The following is an 18,981-nucleotide window of genomic DNA, read 5'->3' as shown; positions in this document are numbered from 1 at the left end:
CCGGCCGACCTGGCTACACTATCCGGCCGACCTGGCTACATTTTCCAGCCGACCTGGCTACACTATCCGGCCGACCTGGCTACACTTTCCAGCCGACCTGGCTACACTTTCCAGCCGACCTGGCTACACTATCCTGCCGACCTGGCTACACTTGCCAGCCGACCTGGCTACATTTGCCAGCCGACCTGGCTACATTTTTCAGCCGACCTGGCTACACTTTCCAGCCGACCTGGATACACTTTCCAGCCGACCTGGCTACACTATCCAGCCGACCTGGCTACACTTGCCAGCCGACCTGGCTACACTTTCCAGCCGACCTGGCTACACTTTCCAGCCGACCTGGATACACTTTCCAGCCGACCTGGCTACACTTTTCAGCCGACCTGGCAACACTTGCCAGCCGACCTGGCTACATTTTCCAACCGACCTGGCTACACTATCCGGCCGACCTGGCTACATTTGCCAGCCGACCTGGCTACACTATCCAGCCGACCTGGCTACATTTGAGAGCCGACCTGGCTACACTATCCAGCCGACCTGGCTACATTTTCCGGCCGACCTGGCTACACTATCCAGCCAAACTGGCTACATTTTCCAGCCGACCTGGCTACACTTGCCAGCCGACCTGGATACACTTTCCAGCCGACCTGGCTACACTATCCAGCCGACCTGGCTACACTTGCCAGCCGACCTGGCTACACTTTCCAGCCGACCTGGCTACACTTTCCAGCCGACCTGGATACACTTTCCAGCCGACCTGGCTACACTTTTCAGCCGACCTGGCAACACTTGCCAGCCGACCTGGCTACATTTTCCAACCGACCTGGCTACACTATCCGGCCGACCTGGCTACATTTGCCAGCCGACCTGGCTACACTATCCAGCCGACCTGGCTACATTTTCCGGCCGACCTGGCTACACTATCCAGCCAAACTGGCTACATTTTCCAGCCGACCTGGCTACACTTGCCAGCCGACCTGGCTACATTTGCCAGCCGACCTGGATACACTTTCCAGCCGACCTGGCTACATTTGCCAGCCGACCTGGCTACACTTGCCAGCCGACCTGGCTACACTATCCAGCCGACCTGGCTACATTTTCCAGCCGACCTGGCTACACTATCCAGCCGACCTGGCTACATTTGCCAGCTGACCTGGCTACACTTTTCAGCCGACCTGGCTACATTTTCCAGCCGACCTGGCTACACTTTCCAGCCGACCTGGCTACACTTTCCAGCCGACCTGGCTACATTATCCAGCCGACCTGGCTACACTTGCCAGCCGACCTGGCTACACTATCCAGCCGACCTGGCTACATTTGAGAGCCGACCTGGCTACACTATCCAGCCGACCTGGCTACATTTTCCAGCCGACCTGGCTACACTATCCAGCCATACTGGCTACATTTTCCAGCCGACCTGGCTACACTTGCCAGCCGACCTGGCTACATTTGCCAGCCGACCTGGCTACATTTTTCAGCCGACCTGGCTACACTATCCAGCCGACCTGGATCCACTTTCCAGCCGACCTGGCTACACTTTCCAGCCGACCTGGATACACTTTCCAGCCGACCTGGCTACACTATCCAGCCGACCTGGTTACATTTTCCAGCCGACCTGGCTACACTATCCAGCCGACCTGGTTACATTTTCCAGCCGACCTGGCTACACTTTCCAGCAGACCTGGCTACACTTGCCAGCCGACCTGGCTACACTATCCAGCCGACCTGGCTACACTATCCAGCCGACCTGGCTACACTTGCCAGCCGACCTGGCTACATTTGAGAGCCGACCTGGCTACATTTTCCAGCCGACCTGGATACACTTTCCAGCCGACCTGGCTACACTATCCAGCCGACCTGGCTACATTTTTCAGCCGACCTGGCTACACTTTCCAGCCGACCTGGATACACTTTCCAGCCGACCTGGCTACACTATCCAGCCGACCTGGCTACATTTGAGAGCCGACCTGGCTACACTATCCAGCCGACCTGGCTACACTTTCCAGCCGACCTGGCTACACTATCCAGCCGACCTGGCTACACTTTCCAGCCGACCTGGCTACACTTTTCAGCCGACCTGGCTACACTTGCCAGCCGACCTGGCTACATTTGAGAGCCGACCTGGCTACACTATCCAGCCGACCTGGCTACACTATCCAGCCGACCTGGCTACATTTTCCAGCCGACCTGGCTACACTATCCAGCCGACCTGGCTACACTTTCCAGCCGACCTGGCTACACTATCCAGCCGACCTGGCTACACTTTCCAGCCGACCTGGCTACACTTTTCAGCCGACCTGGCTACACTTGCCAGCCGACCTGGCTACATTTTTCAGCCGACCTGGCTACACTTTCCAGCCGACCTGGCTACACTATCCAGCCGACCTGGCTACACTTGCCAGCCGACCTGGCTACACTATCCAGCCGACCTGGCTACACTTTCCAGCCGACCTGGTTACATTTTCCAGCTGACCTGGTTACATTTTCCAGCTGACCTGGCTACACTATCCAGCCGACCTGGCTACACTATCCAGCCGACCTGGCTACACTTTCCAGCCGACCTGGCTACACTTTTCAGCCGACCTGGCTACACTTGCCAGCCGACCTGGCTACATTTTTCAGCCGACCTGGCTACACTTTCCAGCCGACCTGGCTACACTATCCAGCCGACCTGGCTACACTTGCAAGCCGAACTGGCTACACTATCCAGCCGACCTGGCTACACTTTCCAGCCGACCTGGTTACATTTTCCAGCTGACCTGGTTACATTTTCCAGCTGACCTGGCTACACTATCCAGCCGACCTGGCTACACTTGCCAGCCGACCTGGCTACACTTGCCAGCCGACCTGGCTACACTTGCCAGCCGACCTGGCTACACTATCCAGCCGACCTGGTTACATTTTCCAGCCGACCTGGCTACACTTTCCAGCCGACCTGGCTACACTTTCCAGCCGACCTGGCTACATTTGCCAGCCGACCTGGCTACACTATCCAGCCGACCTGGCTACACTTGCCAGCTGACCTGGTTACATTTTCCAGCTGACCTGGCTACACTATCCAGCCGACCTGGCTACACTTGCCAGCCGACCTGGCTACATTTGCCAGCCGACCTGGCTACACTATCCAGCCGACCTGGTTACATTTTCCAGCCGACCTGGCTACATTTTCCAGCCGACCTGGCTACACTATCCAGCCGACCTGGCTACATTTGCCAGCCGACCTGGCTACACTATCCAGCCGACCTGGGTACACTTGCCAGCCGACCTGGCTACACTATCCAGCCGACCTGGTTACATTTTCCAGCCGACCTGGCTACACTTTCCAGCCGACCTGGCTACACTTTCCAGCCGACCTGGCTACACTATCCAGCCGCCCTGGTTACATTTTCCAGCCGACCTGGCTACACTTTCCAGCCGACCTGGCTACACTTTCCAGCCGACCTGGCTACACTTGCCAGCCGACCTGGCTACATTTGCCAGCCGACCTGGCTTCATTTTTCAGCCGACCTGGCTACATTTTCCAGCCGACCTGGCTACACTATCCAGCCGACCTGGCTACATTTGCCAGCCGACCTGGCTACACTATCCAGCCGACCTGGCTACATTTTCCAGCCGACCTGGCTACACTATCCAGCCGACCTGGTTACATTTTCCAGCCGACCTGGCTACACTTTTCAGCAGACCTGGCTACACTTGCCAGCCGACCTGGCTACACTATCCAGCCGACCTGTCTACACTATCCAGCCGACCTGGCTACACTATCCAGCCGACCTGGCTACACTATCCAGCCGACCTGGGTAGATTTTCCAGCCGACCTGGCTACACTATCCAGCCGACCTGGTTACATTTTCCAGCCGACCTGGCTACACTATCCAGCCGACCTGGTTACATTTTCCAGCCGACCTGGCTACACTTTCCAGCAGACCTGGCTACACTTGCCAGCCGACCTGGCTACACTATCCAGCCGACCTGGCTACACTATCCAGCCGACCTGGCTACACTTGCCAGCCGACCTGGCTACATTTGAGAGCCGACCTGGCTACATTTTCCAGCCGACCTGGATACACTTTCCAGCCGACCTGGCTACACTATCCAGCCGACCTGGATACACTTTCCAGCCGACCTGGCTACACTATCCAGCCGACCTGGCTACATTTGCCAGCCGACCTGGCTACATTTTTCAGCCGACCTGGCTACACTTTCCAGCCGACCTGGATACACTTTCCAGCCGACCTGGTTACACTATCCAGCCGACCTGGCTACATTTGAGAGCCGACCTGGCTACACTTTCCAGCCGACCTGGCTACACTTTCCAGCCGACCTGGCTACACTTGCCAGCCGACCTGGCTACATTTGCCAGCCGACCTGGCTTCATTTTTCAGCAGACCTGGCTACACTTGCCAGCCGACCTGGCTACACTATCCAGCCGACCTGTCTACACTATCCAGCCGACCTGGCTACACTATCCAGCCGACCTGGCTACACTATCCAGCCGACCTGGGTAGATTTTCCAGCCGACCTGGCTACACTATCCAGCCGACCTGGTTACATTTTCCAGCCGACCTGGCTACACTATCCAGCCGACCTGGTTACATTTTCCAGCCGACCTGGCTACACTTTCCAGCAGACCTGGCTACACTTGCCAGCCGACCTGGCTACACTATCAAGCCGACCTGGCTACACTATCCAGCCGACCTGGCTACACTTGCCAGCCGACCTGGCTACATTTGAGAGCCGACCTGGCTACATTTTCCAGCCGACCTGGATACACTTTCCAGCCGACCTGGCTACACTATCCAGCCGACCTGGCTACATTTTTCAGCCGACCTGGCTACACTTTCCAGCCGACCTGGATACACTTTCCAGCCGACCTGGTTACACTATCCAGCCGACCTGGCTACATTTGAGAGCCGACCTGGCTACACTTTCCAGCCGACCTGGCTACACTTTCCAGCCGACCTGGCTACACTTGCCAGCCGACCTGGCTACATTTGCCAGCCGACCTGGCTTCATTTTTCAGCAGACCTGGCTACACTTGCCAGCCGACCTGGCTACACTATCCAGCCGACCTGTCTACACTATCCAGCCGACCTGGCTACACTATCCAGCCGACCTGGCTACACTATCCAGCCGACCTGGGTAGATTTTCCAGCCGACCTGGCTACACTATCCAGCCGACCTGGTTACATTTTCCAGCCGACCTGGCTACACTATCCAGCCGACCTGGTTACATTTTCCAGCCGACCTGGCTACACTTTCCAGCAGACCTGGCTACACTTGCCAGCCGACCTGGCTACACTATCAAGCCGACCTGGCTACACTATCCAGCCGACCTGGCTACACTTGCCAGCCGACCTGGCTACATTTGAGAGCCGACCTGGCTACATTTTCCAGCCGACCTGGATACACTTTCCAGCCGACCTGGCTACACTATCCAGCCGACCTGGCTACATTTTTCAGCCGACCTGGCTACACTTTCCAGCCGACCTGGATACACTTTCCAGCCGACCTGGCTACACTATCCAGCCGACCTGGCTACATTTGCCAGCCGACCTGGCTACATTTTTCAGCCGACCTGGCTACACTTTCCAGCCGACCTGGATACACTTTCCAGCCGACCTGGTTACACTATCCAGCCGACCTGGCTACATTTGAGAGCCGACCTGGCTACACTATCCAGCCGACCTGGCTACATTTTCCAGCCGACCTGGCTACACTATCCAGCCGACCTGGCTACACTTTCCAGCCGACCTGGCTACACTATCCAGCCGACCTGGCTACACTTTCCAGCCGACCTGGTTACATTTTCCAGCTGACCTGGTTACATTTTCCAGCTGACGTGGCTACACTATCCAGCCGACCTGGCTACACTTGCCAGCCGACCTGGCTACACTTTCCAGCCGACCTGGCTACACTTTCCAGCCGACCTGGATACACTTTCCAGCCGACCTGGCTACACTGGCTAGCCGACCTGGCTACACTTTTCAGCCGACCTGGCAACACTTGCCAGCCGACCTGGCTACATTTTTCAGCCGACCTGGCTACACTTTCCGGCCGACCTGGCTACATTTTCCAACCGACCTGGCTACACTATCCAGCCGACCTGGCTACACTATCCAGCCGACCTGGCTACACTATCCAGCCGACCTGGTTACATTTTCCAGCCGACCTGGCTACACTATCCAGCCGACCTGGCTACACTTTCCGGACGACCTGGCTACACTTTCCAGCTGACCTGGCTACACTATCCGGCCGACCTGGCTACATTTGACAGCCGACCTGGCTACATTTTCCAGCCGACCTGGCTACACTTTCCAGCCGACCTGGCTACATTTGCCGGCCGACCTGGCTACATTTTTCAGCCGACCTGGCTACACTTTACAGCCGACCTGGCTACACTTTACGGCCGACCTGGCTACATTTGCCAGCCGACCTGGCTACACTATCCGGCCGACCTGGCTACACTATCCGGCCGACCTGGCTACATTTTCCAGCCGACCTGGCTACACTATCCGGCCGACCTGGCTACACTTTCCAGCCGACCTGGCTACACTTTCCAGCCGACCTGGCTACACTATCCTGCCGACCTGGCTACACTTGCCAGCCGACCTGGCTACATTTGCCAGCCGACCTGGCTACATTTTTCAGCCGACCTGGCTACACTTTCCAGCCGACCTGGATACACTTTCCAGCCGACCTGGCTACACTATCCAGCCGACCTGGCTACACTTGCCAGCCGACCTGGCTACACTTTCCAGCCGACCTGGCTACACTTTCCAGCCGACCTGGATACACTTTCCAGCCGACCTGGCTACACTTTTCAGCCGACCTGGCAACACTTGCCAGCCGACCTGGCTACATTTTCCAACCGACCTGGCTACACTATCCGGCCGACCTGGCTACATTTGCCAGCCGACCTGGCTACACTATCCAGCCGACCTGGCTACATTTGAGAGCCGACCTGGCTACACTATCCAGCCGACCTGGCTACATTTTCCGGCCGACCTGGCTACACTATCCAGCCAAACTGGCTACATTTTCCAGCCGACCTGGCTACACTTGCCAGCCGACCTGGATACACTTTCCAGCCGACCTGGCTACACTATCCAGCCGACCTGGCTACACTTGCCAGCCGACCTGGCTACACTTTCCAGCCGACCTGGCTACACTTTCCAGCCGACCTGGATACACTTTCCAGCCGACCTGGCTACACTTTTCAGCCGACCTGGCAACACTTGCCAGCCGACCTGGCTACATTTTCCAACCGACCTGGCTACACTATCCGGCCGACCTGGCTACATTTGCCAGCCGACCTGGCTACACTATCCAGCCGACCTGGCTACATTTGAGAGCCGACCTGGCTACACTATCCAGCCGACCTGGCTACATTTTCCGGCCGACCTGGCTACACTATCCAGCCAAACTGGCTACATTTTCCAGCCGACCTGGCTACACTTGCCAGCCGACCTGGCTACATTTGCCAGCCGACCTGGATACACTTTCCAGCCGACCTGGCTACATTTGCCAGCCGACCTGGCTACACTTGCCAGCCGACCTGGCTACACTATCCAGCCGACCTGGCTACATTTTCCAGCCGACCTGGCTACACTATCCAGCCGACCTGGCTACATTTGCCAGCTGACCTGGCTACACTTTTCAGCCGACCTGGCTACATTTTCCAGCCGACCTGGCTACACTTTCCAGCCGACCTGGCTACACTTTCCAGCCGACCTGGCTACATTATCCAGCCGACCTGGCTACACTTGCCAGCCGACCTGGCTACACTATCCAGCCGACCTGGCTACATTTGAGAGCCGACCTGGCTACACTATCCAGCCGACCTGGCTACATTTTCCAGCCGACCTGGCTACACTATCCAGCCATACTGGCTACATTTTCCAGCCGACCTGGCTACACTTGCCAGCCGACCTGGCTACATTTGCCAGCCGACCTGGCTACATTTTTCAGCCGACCTGGCTACACTATCCAGCCGACCTGGATCCACTTTCCAGCCGACCTGGCTACACTTTCCAGCCGACCTGGATACACTTTCCAGCCGACCTGGCTACACTATCCAGCCGACCTGGCTACACTTGCCAGCCGACCTGGCTACATTTGCCAGCCGACCTGGCTACATTTTTCAGCCGACCTGGATACACTTTCCTGCCGACCTGGATACACTTTCCAGCCGACATTGCTACATTTGCCAGCCGACCTGGCTACATTTTTCAGCCGACCTGGCTACACTTTCCAGCCGACCTGGCTACACTTGCCAGCCGACCTGGCTACATTTGCCAGCCGACCTGGCTTCATTTTTCAGCCGACCTGGCTACACTATCAAGCCGACCTGGCTACATTTGCCAGCCGACCTGGCTACATTTTCCAGCCGACCTGGCTACACTATCCAGCCGACCTGGCTACACTATCCAGCCGACCTGGCTACATTTGAGAGCCGACCTGGCTACACTATCCAGCCGACCTGGCTACACTATCCAGCCGACCTGGCTACATTTTCCAGCCGACCTGGCTACACTTTCCAGCCGACCTGGTTACATTTTCCAGCTGACCTGGCTACACTATCCAGCCGACCTGGCTACACTTGTCAGCCGACCTGGCTACACTTGCCAGCCGACCTGGCTACACTTGTCAGCCGACCTGGCTACACTATCCAGCCGACCTGGCTACACTTGCCAGCCGACCTGGCTACACTTTCCAGCCGACCTGGCTACACTATCCAGCCGACCTGGCTACACTTGCCAGCCGACCTGGCTACACTATCCAGCCGACATGGCTACACTTTCCAGCCGACCTGGCTACACTTTCCAGCCGACCTGGTTACATTTTCCAGCTGACCTGGCTACACTATCCAGCCGACCTGGCTACACTTGTCAGCCGACCTGGCTACACTTGCCAGCCGACCTGGCTACATTTTTCAGCCGACCTGGCTACATTATCCAGCCGACCTGGCTACACTTGCCAGCCGACCTTGCTACACTATCCAGCCGACCTGGCTACATTTGAGAGCCGACCTGGCTACACTATCCAGCCGACCTGGCTACATTTTCCAGCCGACCTGGCTACACTATCCAGCCAAACTGGCTACACTTGCCAGCCGACCTGGCTACATTTTCCGGCCGACCTGGCTACACTATCCAGCCAAACTGGCTACATTTTCCAGCCGACCTGGCTACACTTGCCAGCCGACCTGGCTACATTTGCCAGCTGACCTGGCTACATTTTTCAGCCGACCTGGCTACACTTTACAGCCGACCTGGATACACTTTCCAGCCGACCTGGCTACACTATCCAGCCGACCTGGCTACACTTGCCAGCCGACCTGGCTACATTTTCCAGCCGACCTGGCTACACTTTCCAGCCGACCTGGCTACATATTCCAGCCGACCTGGCTACACTATCCAGCCGACCTGGCTACACTTTCCAGCCGACCTGGCTACACTTGCCAGCCGACCTGGCTACATTTGCCAGCCGACCTGGCTTCATTTTTCAGCCGACCTGGCTACACTTTCCAGCCGACCTGGATACACTTTCCAGCCGACCTGGCTACACTATCCAGCCGACCTGGCTACATTTGCCAGCCGACCTGGCTACACTATCCGGCCGACCTGGCTACACTTGCCAGCCGACCTGGCTACATTTGCCAGCCGACCTGGCTACACTATCCAGCCGACCTGGTTACATTTTCCAGCCGACCTGGCTACATTTTCCAGCCGACCTGGCTACACTATCCAGCCGACCTGGCTACATTTGCCAGCCGACCTGGCTACACTATCCAGCCGACCTGGCTACATTTTCCAGCCGACCTGGCTACACTATCCAGCCGACCTGGTTACATTTTCCAGCCGACCTGGCTACACTATTTAGCAGACCTGGCTACACTTGCCAGCCGACCTGGCTACACTATCCAGCCGACCTGGCTACACTATCCAGCCGACCTGGCTACACTATCCAGCCGACCTGGTTACATTTTCCAGCCGACCTGGCTACACTATCCAGCCGACCTGGTTACATTTTCCAGCCGACCTGGCTACACTATCCAGCCGACCTGGCTACACTTGCCAGCCGACCTGGCTACATTTGAGAGCCGACCTGGCTACATTTTCCAGCCGACCTGGATACACTTTCCAGCCGACCTGGCTACACTATCCAGCCGACCTGGCTACATTTTTCAGCCGACCTGGCTACACTTTCCAGCCGACCTGGATACACTTTCCAGCCGACCTGGCTACACTATCCAGCCGACCTGGCTACATTTGCCAGCCGACCTGGCTACATTTTTCAGCCGACCTGGCTACACTTTCCAGCCGACCTGGATACACTTTCCAGCCGACCTGGTTACACTATCCAGCCGACCTGGCTACATTTGAGAGCCGACCTGGCTACACTATCCAGCCGACCTGGCTACACTATCCAGCCGACCTGGCTACATTTTCCAGCCGACCTGGCTACACTATCCAGCCGACCTGGCTACACTTTCCAGCCGACCTGGCTACACTATCCAGCCGACCTGGCTACACTTTCCAGCCGACCTGGCTACACTTTTCAGCCGACCTGGCTACACTTGCCAGCCGACCTGGCTACATTTTTCAGCCGACCTGGCTACACTTTCCAGCCGACCTGGCTACACTATCCAGCCGACCTGGCTACACTTGCCAGCCGACCTGGCTACACTATCCAGCCGACCTGGCTACACTTTCCAGCCGACCTGGTTACATTTTCCAGCTGACCTGGTTACATTTTCCAGCTGACGTGGCTACACTATCCAGCCGACCTGGATCCACTTTCCAGCCGACCTGGCTACACTTTCCAGCCGACCTGGCTACACTATCCAGCCGACCTGGCTACACTTGCCAGCCGACCTGGCTACATTTTTCAGCCGACCTGGCTACACTTTCCAGCCGACCTGGATACACTTTCCAGCCGACCTGGCTACACTATCCAGCCGACCTGGCTACACTTGCCAGCCGACCTGGCTACACTTTCCAGCCGACCTGGCTACACTTTCCAGCCGAGCTGGATACACTTTCCAGCCGACCTGGCTACACTGGCTAGCCGACCTGGCTACACTTTTCAGCCGACCTGGCAACACTTGCCAGCCGACCTGGCTACATTTTTCAGCCGACCTGGCTACACTTTCCGGCCGACCTGGCTACATTTTCCAACCGACCTGGCTACACTATCCGGCCGACCTGGCTACATTTGCCAGCCGACCTGGCTACACTATCCAGCCGACCTGGCTACATTTGAGAGCCGACCTGGCTACACTATCCAGCCGACCTGGCTACATTTTCCGGCCGACCTGCCTACACTATCCAGCCAAACTGGCTACATTTGAGAGCCGACCTGGCTACACTATCCAGCCGACCTGGCTACACTATCCAGCCGACCTGGCTACACTATCCAGCCGACCTGGCTACACTTGCCAGCCGACCTGGCTACACTTGCCAGCCGACCTGGCTACACTATCCAGCCGACCTGGCTACACTTGCCAGCCGACCTGGCTACACTTTCCAGCCGACCTGGCTACACTTTCCAGCCGAGCTGGATACACTTTCCAGCCGACCTGGCTACACTGGCTAGCCGACCTGGCTACATTTTTCAGCCGACCTGGCTACATTTTTCAGCCGACCTGGCTACATTTGCCAGCCGACCTGGCTACATTTTTCAGCCGACCTGGCTACACTTTCCAGCCGACCTGGATACACTTTCCAGCCGACCTGGCTACACTTGCCAGCCGACCTGGCTACATTTGCCAGCCGACCTGGCTACATTTGAGAGCCGACCTGGAAAATGTAGCCAGGTCGGCTGGATAGTGTAGCCAGGTCGGCTCTCAAATGTAGCCAGGTCGGGCTGGATAGTGTAGCCAGGTCGGCTGGATAGTGTAGCCAGGTCGGCTGGATAGTGTAGCCAGGTCGGCTGGATAGTGTTGCCAGGTCGGCTGGAAAGTGTAGCCAGGTCGGCTGAAAAATGAAGCCAGGTCGGCTGGCAATGTAGCCAGGTCGGCTGGCAAGTGTATCCAGGTCGGCTGGATAGTGTAGCCAGGTCGGCTGGAAAGTGTAGCCAGGTCGGCTGGAAAGTGTAGCCAGGTCGGCTGGATAGTGTAGCCAGGTCGGCTCTCAAATGTAGCCAGGTCGGCTGGATAGTGTAGCCAGGTCAGCTGGAAAGTGGATCCAGGTCGGCTGGATAGTGTAGCCAGGTCGGCTGAAAAATGTAGCCAGGTCGGCTGGCAAATGTAGCCAGGTCGGCTGGATAGTGTAGCCAGGTCGGCTGGCAAGTGTAGCCAGTTTGGCTGGCAAGTGTAGCCAGGTCGGCCGGAAAGTGTAGCCAGGTCGGCTGGAAAGTGTAGCCAGGTCGGCTGGCAAGTGTAGCCAGGTCGGCTGGATAGTGTAGCCAGGTCGGCTGGAAAGTGTATCCAGGTCGGCTGGAAAATGTAGCCAGGTCGGCTGAAAAATGTAGCCAGGTCGGCTGGCAAATGTAGCCAGGTCGGCTGGCAAGTGTAGCCAGGTCGGCTGGATAGTGTAGCCAGGTCGGCTGGCAAGTGTTGCCAGGTCGGCTGAAAAGTGTAGCCAGGTCGGCTAGCCAGTGTAGCCAGGTCGGCTGGAAAGTGTATCCAGGTCGGCTGGAAAGTGTAGCCAGGTCGGCTGGAAAGTGTAGCCAGGTCGGCTGGAAAGTGTAGCCAGGTCGGCTGGCAAGTGTAGCCAGGTCGGCTGGATAGTGTAGCCAGGTCGGCTGGAAAGTGTATCCAGGTCGGCTGGCAAGTGTAGCCAGGTCGGCTGGATAGTGTAGCCAGGTCGGCTGGAAAGTGTAGCCAGGTCGGCTGAAAAATGTATCCAGGTCGGCTGGCAAGTGTAGCCAGGTCGGCTGGATAGTGTAGCCAGGTCGGCTGGAAAGTGTAGCCAGGTCGGCTGGAAAGTGTAGCCAGGTCGGCTGGCAAGTGTAGCCAGGTCGGCTGGATAGTGTAGCCAGGTCGGCTGGAAAGTGTAGCCAGGTCGGCTGAAAAATGTATCCAGGTCGGCTGGCAAATGTAGCCAGGTCGGCTGGCAAGTGTAGCCAGGTCGGCTGGATAGTGTAGCCAGGTCGGCTGGAAAGTGTAGCCAGGTCGGCTGGAAAGTGTAGCCAGGTCGGCCGGATAGTGTAGCCAGGTCGGCTGGAAAATGTAGCCAGGTCGGCCGGATAGTGTAGCCAGGTCGGCTGGATAGTGTAGCCAGGTCGGCCGGAAAATGTAGCCAGGTCGGCTGGATAGTGTAGCCAGGTCAGCTGGATAGTGTAGCCAGGTCGGCTGAAAAATGAAGCCAGGTCGGCTGGCAAATGTAGCCAGGTCGGCTGGCAAGTGTAGCCAGGTCGGCTGGAAAGTGTAGCCAGGTCGGCTGAAAAATGTAGCCAGGTCGGCTGGCAAATGTAGCAATGTCGGCTGGAAAGTGTATCCAGGTCGGCTGGATAGTGTAGCCAGGTCGGCTGAAAAATGAAGCCAGGTCGGCTGGCAAATGTAGCCAGGTCGGCTGGCAAGTGTAGCCAGGTAGGCTGGATAGTGTAGCCAGGTCGGCTGAAAAATGTAGCCAGGTCGGCTGGCAAATGTAGCAATGTCGGCTGGAAAGTGTATCCAGGTCGGCTGGAAAGTGTATCCAGGTCGGCTGAAAAATGTAGCCAGGTCGTCTGGCAAATGTAGCCAGGTCGGCTGGCAAGTGTAGCCAGGTCGGCTGGATAGTGTAGCCAGGTCGGCTGGAAAGTGTATCCAGGTCGGCTGGAAAGTGTAGCCAGGTCGGCTGGAAAGTGGATCCAGGTCGGCTGGATAGTGTAGCCAGGTCGGCTGAAAAATGTAGCCAGGTCGGCTGGCAAATGTAGCCAGGTCGGCTGGCAAGTGTAGCCAGGTCGGCTGGAAAATGTAGCCAGTATGGCTGAATAGTGTAGCCAGGTCGGCTGAAAAATGTAGCCAGGTCGGCTGGATAGTGTAGCCAGGTCGGCTCTCAAATGTAGCCAGGTCGGCTGGATAGTGTAGCCAGGTCGGCTGGCAAGTGTAGCCAGGTCGGCTGGATAATGTAGCCAGGTCGGCTGGAAAGTGTAGCCAGGTCGGCTGGAAAGTGTAGCCAGGTCGGCTGGAAAATGTAGCCAGGTCGGCTGAAAAGTGTAGCCAGGTCGGCTGGCAAATGTGGCCAGGTTGGCTGGATAGTGTAGCCAGGTCGGCTGGAAAATGTAGCCAGGTCGGCTGGATAGTGTAGCCAGGTCGGCTGGCAAGTGTAGCCAGGTCGGCTGGCAAATGTAGCCAGTATGGCTGGATAGTGTAGCCAGGTCGGCTGGAAAATGTAGCCAGGTCGGCTGGATAGTGTAGCCAGGTCGGCTCTCAAATGTAGCCAGGTCGGCTGGATAGTGTAGCCAGGTCGGCTGGCAAGTGTAGCCAGGTCGGCTGGATAATGTAGCCAGGTCGGCTGGAAAGTGTAGCCAGGTCGGCTGGAAAGTGTAGCCAGGTCGGCTGGAAAATGTAGCCAGGTCGGCTGGAAAGTGTAGCCAGGTCGGCTGGAAAATGTAGCCAGGTCGGCTGAAAAGTGTAGCCAGGTCGGCTGGCAAATGTGGCCAGGTTGGCTGGATAGTGTAGCCAGGTCGGCTGGAAAATGTAGCCAGGTCGGCTGGATAGTGTAGCCAGGTCGGCTGAAAAGTGTAGCCAGGTCGGCTAGCCAGTGTAGCCAGGTCGGCTGGAAAGTGTATCCAGGTCGGCTGGAAAGTGTAGCCAGGTCGGCTGGAAAGTGTAGCCAGGTCGGCTGGCAAGTGTAGCCAGGTCGGCTGGATAGTGTAGCCAGGTCGGCTGGAAAGTGGATCCAGGTCGGCTGGAAAGTGTATCCAGGTCGGCTGAAAAATGTAGCCAGGTCGGCTGGCAAATGTAGCCAGGTCGGCTGGCAAGTGTAGCCAGGTCGGCTGGATAGTGTAGCCAGGTCGGCCGGAAAGTGTAGCCAGGTCGGCCGGAAAGTGTAGCCAGGTCGGCCGGATAGTGTAGCCAGGTCGGCTGGAAAATGTAGCCAGATCGGCTGGATAGTGTAGCCAGGTCGGCTGGAAAGTGTATCCAGGTCGGCTGGAAAGTGTAGCCAGGTCGGCTGGAAAGTGTAGCCAGGTCGGCTGGCAAGTGTAGCCAGGTCGGCTGGCAAGTGTAGCCAGGTCAGCTGGCAAATGTAGCCAGGTCGGCTGGAAAGTGTAGCCAGGTCGGCTGGAAAGTGTAGCCAGGTCGGCTGGATAGTGTAGCCAGGTCGGCTGGCAAGTGTAGCCAGTTTGGCTGGATAGTGTAGCCAGGTCGGCTGGAAAATGTAGCCAGGTCGGCTGGATAGTGTAGCAAGGTAGGCTCTCAAATGTAGCCAGGTCGGCTGGATAGTGTAGCCAGGTCGGCTGGCAAGTGTAGCCAGGTCGGCTGGATAATGTAGCCAGGTCGGCTGGAAAGTGTAGCCAGGTCGGCTGGAAAATGTAGCCAGGTCGGCTGAAAAGTGTAGCCAGGTCGGCTGGCAAATGTAGCCAGGTCGGCTGGATAGTGTAGCCAGGTCGGCTGGAAAATGTAGCCAGGTCGGCTGGATAGTGTAGCCAGGTCGGCTGGCAAGTGTAGCCAGGTCGGCTGGCAAATGTAGCCAGGTCGGCTGGAAAGTGTATCCAGGTCGGCTGGAAAGTGTAGCCAGGTCGGCTGAAAAATGTAGCCAGGTCGGCTGGATAGTGTAGCCAGGTCGGCTGGAAAGTGTATCCAGGTCGGCTGGAAAGTGTAGCCAGGTCGGCTGAAAAATGTAGCCAGGTCGGCTGGCAAATGTAGCCAGGTCGGCTGGAAAGTGTATCCAGGTCGGCTGGAAAGTGTAGCCAGGTCGGCTGGCAAATGTAGCCAGGTCGGCTGGAAAGTGGATCCAGGTCGGCTGGATAGTGTAGCCAGGTCGGCTGAAAAATGTAGCCAGGTCGGCTGGCAAATGTAGCCAGGTCGGCTGGATAGTGTAGCCAGGTCGGCTGGAAAATGTAGCCAGTTTGGCTTGATAGTGTAGCCAGGTCGGCCGGAAAATGTAGCCAGGTCGGCTGGATAGTGTAGCCAGGTCGGCTCTCAAATGTAGCCAGGTCGGCTGGATAGTGTAGCCAGGTCGGCTGGCAAATGTAGCCAGGTCGGCCGGAAAGTGTAGCCAGGTCGGCTGAAAAATGTAGCCAGGTCGGCTGGCAAGTGTTGCCAGGTCGGCTGAAAAGTGTAGCAAGGTCGGCTAGCCGGTGTAGCCAGGTCGGCTGGAAAGTGTATCCAGGTCGGCTCTCAAATGTAGCCAGGTCGGCTGGATAGTGTAGCCAGGTCGGCCGGAAAGTGTAGCCAGGTCGGCTGAAAAATGTAGCCAGGTCGGCTGGCAAGTGTTGCCAGGTCGGCTGAAAAGTGTAGCCAGGTCGGCTGGCAAGTGTATCCAGGTCGGCTGGATAGTGTAGCCAGGTCGGCTGGAAAGTGTAGCCAGGTCGGCTGGATAGTGTAGCCAGGTCGGCTGGCAAGTGTAGCCAGGTCGGCTGGAAAATGTAGCCAGGTCGGCTGGATAGTGTAGCCATGTCGGCTGGCAAATGTAGCCAGATCGGCTGGAAAGTGTAGCCAGGTCGGCTGGCAAGTGTAGCCAGGTCGGCTGGCAAGTGTAGCCAGGTCAGCTGGCAAATGTAGCCAGGTCGGCTGGAAAGTGTAGCCAGGTCGGCTGGAAAGTGTAGCCAGGTCGGCTGGCAAGTGTAGCCAGGTCGGCTGGATAGTGTAGCCAGGTCGGCTGGCAAGTGTAGCCAGTTTGGCTGGATAGTGTAGCCAGGTCGGCTGGAAAATGTAGCCAGGTCGGCTGGATAGTGTAGCAAGGTAGGCTCTCAAATGTAGCCAGGTCGGCTGGATAGTGTAGCCAGGTCGGCTGGCAAGTGTAGCCAGGTCGGATGGATAATGTAGCCAGGTCGGCTGGAAAGTGTAGCCAGGTCGGCTGGAAAGTGTAGCCAGGTCGGCTGAAAAGTGTAGCCAGGTCGGCTGGCAAATGTAGCCAGGTCGGCTGGATAGTGTAGCCAGGTCGGCTGGAAAATGTAGCAAGGTCGGCTGGATAGTGTAGCCAGGTCGGCTGGCAAGTGTAGCCAGGTCGGCTGGCAAATGTAGCCAGGTCGGCTGGAAAGTGTATCCAGGTCGGCTGGAAAGTGTAGCCAGGTCGGCTGAAAAATGTAGCCAGGTCGGCTGGATAGTGTAGCCAGGTCGGCTGGAAAGTGTATACAGGTCGGCTGGAAAGTGTAGCCAGGTCGGCTGAAAAATGTAGCCAGGTCGGCTGGCAAATGTAGCCAGGTCTGCTGGAAAGTGTATCCAGGTCGGCTGGAAAGTGTAGCCAGGTCGGCTGGCAAATGTAGCCAGGTCGGCTGGAAAGTGGATCCAGGTCGGCTGGATAGTGTAGCCAGGTCGGCTGAAAAATGTAGCCAGGTCGGCTGGCAAATGTAGCCAGGTCGGCTGGATAGTGTAGCCAGGTCGGCTGGAAAATGTAGCCAGTTTGGCCTGATAGTGTAGCCAGGTCGGCCGGAAAATGTAGCCAGGTCGGCTGGCAAATGTAGCCAGGTCGGCTGGAAAGTGTATCCAGGTCGGCTGGAAAGTGTAGCCAGGTCGGCTGGAAAGTGTATCCAGGTCGGCTGGAAAGTGTAGCCAGGTCGGCTGGCAAATGTAGCCAGGTCGGCTGGAAAGTGGATCCAGGTCGGCTGGATAGTGTAGCCAGGTCGGATGAAAAATGTAGCCAGGTCGGCTGGCAAATGTAGCCAGGTCGGCTGGATAGTGTAGCCAGGTCGGCCGGAAAGTGTAGCCAGGTCGGCTGAAAAATGTAGCCAGGTCGGCTGGCAAGTGTTGCCAGGTCGGCTGAAAAGTGTAGCCAGGTCGGCTAGCCAGTGTAGCCAGGTCGGCTGGCAAATGTAGCCAGGTCGGCTGGAAAGTGTAGCCAGGTCGGCTGGAAAGTGTAGCCAGGTCGGCTAGCCAGTGTAGCCAGGTCGGCTGAAAAGTGTAGCCAGGTCGGCTAGCCAGTGTATCCAGGTCGGCTCTCAAATGTAGCCAGGTCGGCTGGATAGTGTAGCCAGGTCGGCCGGAAAGTGTAGCCAGGTCGGCTGAAAAATGTAGCCAGGTCGGCTGGCAAGTGTTGCCAGGTCGGCTGAAAAGTGTAGCCAGGTCGGCTAGCCAGTGTAGCCAGGTCGGCTGGCAAATGTAGCCAGGTCGGCTGGAAAGTGTAGCCAGGTCGGCTGGAAAGTGTAGCCAGGTCGGCTGGCAAGTGTAGCCAGGTCGGCTGGATAGTGTAGCCAGGTCGGCTGGAAAGTGTAGCCAGGTCGGCTGGCAAGTGTAGCCAGGTCGGCTGGCAAATGTAACCAGGTCGGCTGGAAAGTGTAGCCAGGTCGGCTGGAAAGTGTAGCCAGGACGGCTGGCAAGTGTAGCCAGGTCGGCTGGATAGTGTAGCCAGGTCGGCTGGCAAGTGTAGCCAGGTCGGCTGGATAGTGTAGCCAGGTCGGCTGGATAGTGTAGCCAGGTCGGCTCTCAAATGTAGCCAGTTTGGCTGGAAAGTGTAGCCAGGTCGGCCGGAAAATGTAGCCAGGTCGGCTGGATAGTGTAGCCAGGTCGGCTCTCAAATGTAGCCAGGTCGGCTGGATAGTGTAGCCAGGTCGGCTGGCAAATGTAGCCAGGTCGGCCGGATAGTGTAGCCAGGTCGGTTGGAAAATGTAGCCAGGTCGGCCGGAAAGTGTAGCCAGGTCGGCTGAAAAATGTAGCCAGGTCGGCTGGCAAGTGTTGCCAGGTCGGCTGAAAAGTGTAGCCAGGTCGGCTAGCCAGTGTAGCCAGGTCGGCTGGAAAGTGTATCCAGCTCGGCTGGAAAGTGTAGCCAGGTCGGCTGGAAAGTGTAGCCAGGTCGGCTGGCAAGTGTAGCCAGGTCGGCTGGATAGTGTAGCCAGGTCGGCTGGAAAGTGTATCCAGGTCGGCTGGAAAGTGTAACCAGGTCGGCTGAAAAA

Source organism: Astatotilapia calliptera, chromosome 4 (genome assembly GCF_964374335.1).
Source record: "Astatotilapia calliptera chromosome 4, fAstCal68.1, whole genome shotgun sequence".
NCBI classification, from domain to species: Eukaryota; Metazoa; Chordata; class Actinopteri; order Cichliformes; family Cichlidae; genus Astatotilapia; species Astatotilapia calliptera.
This window is presented reverse-complemented; position numbering follows the sequence as displayed.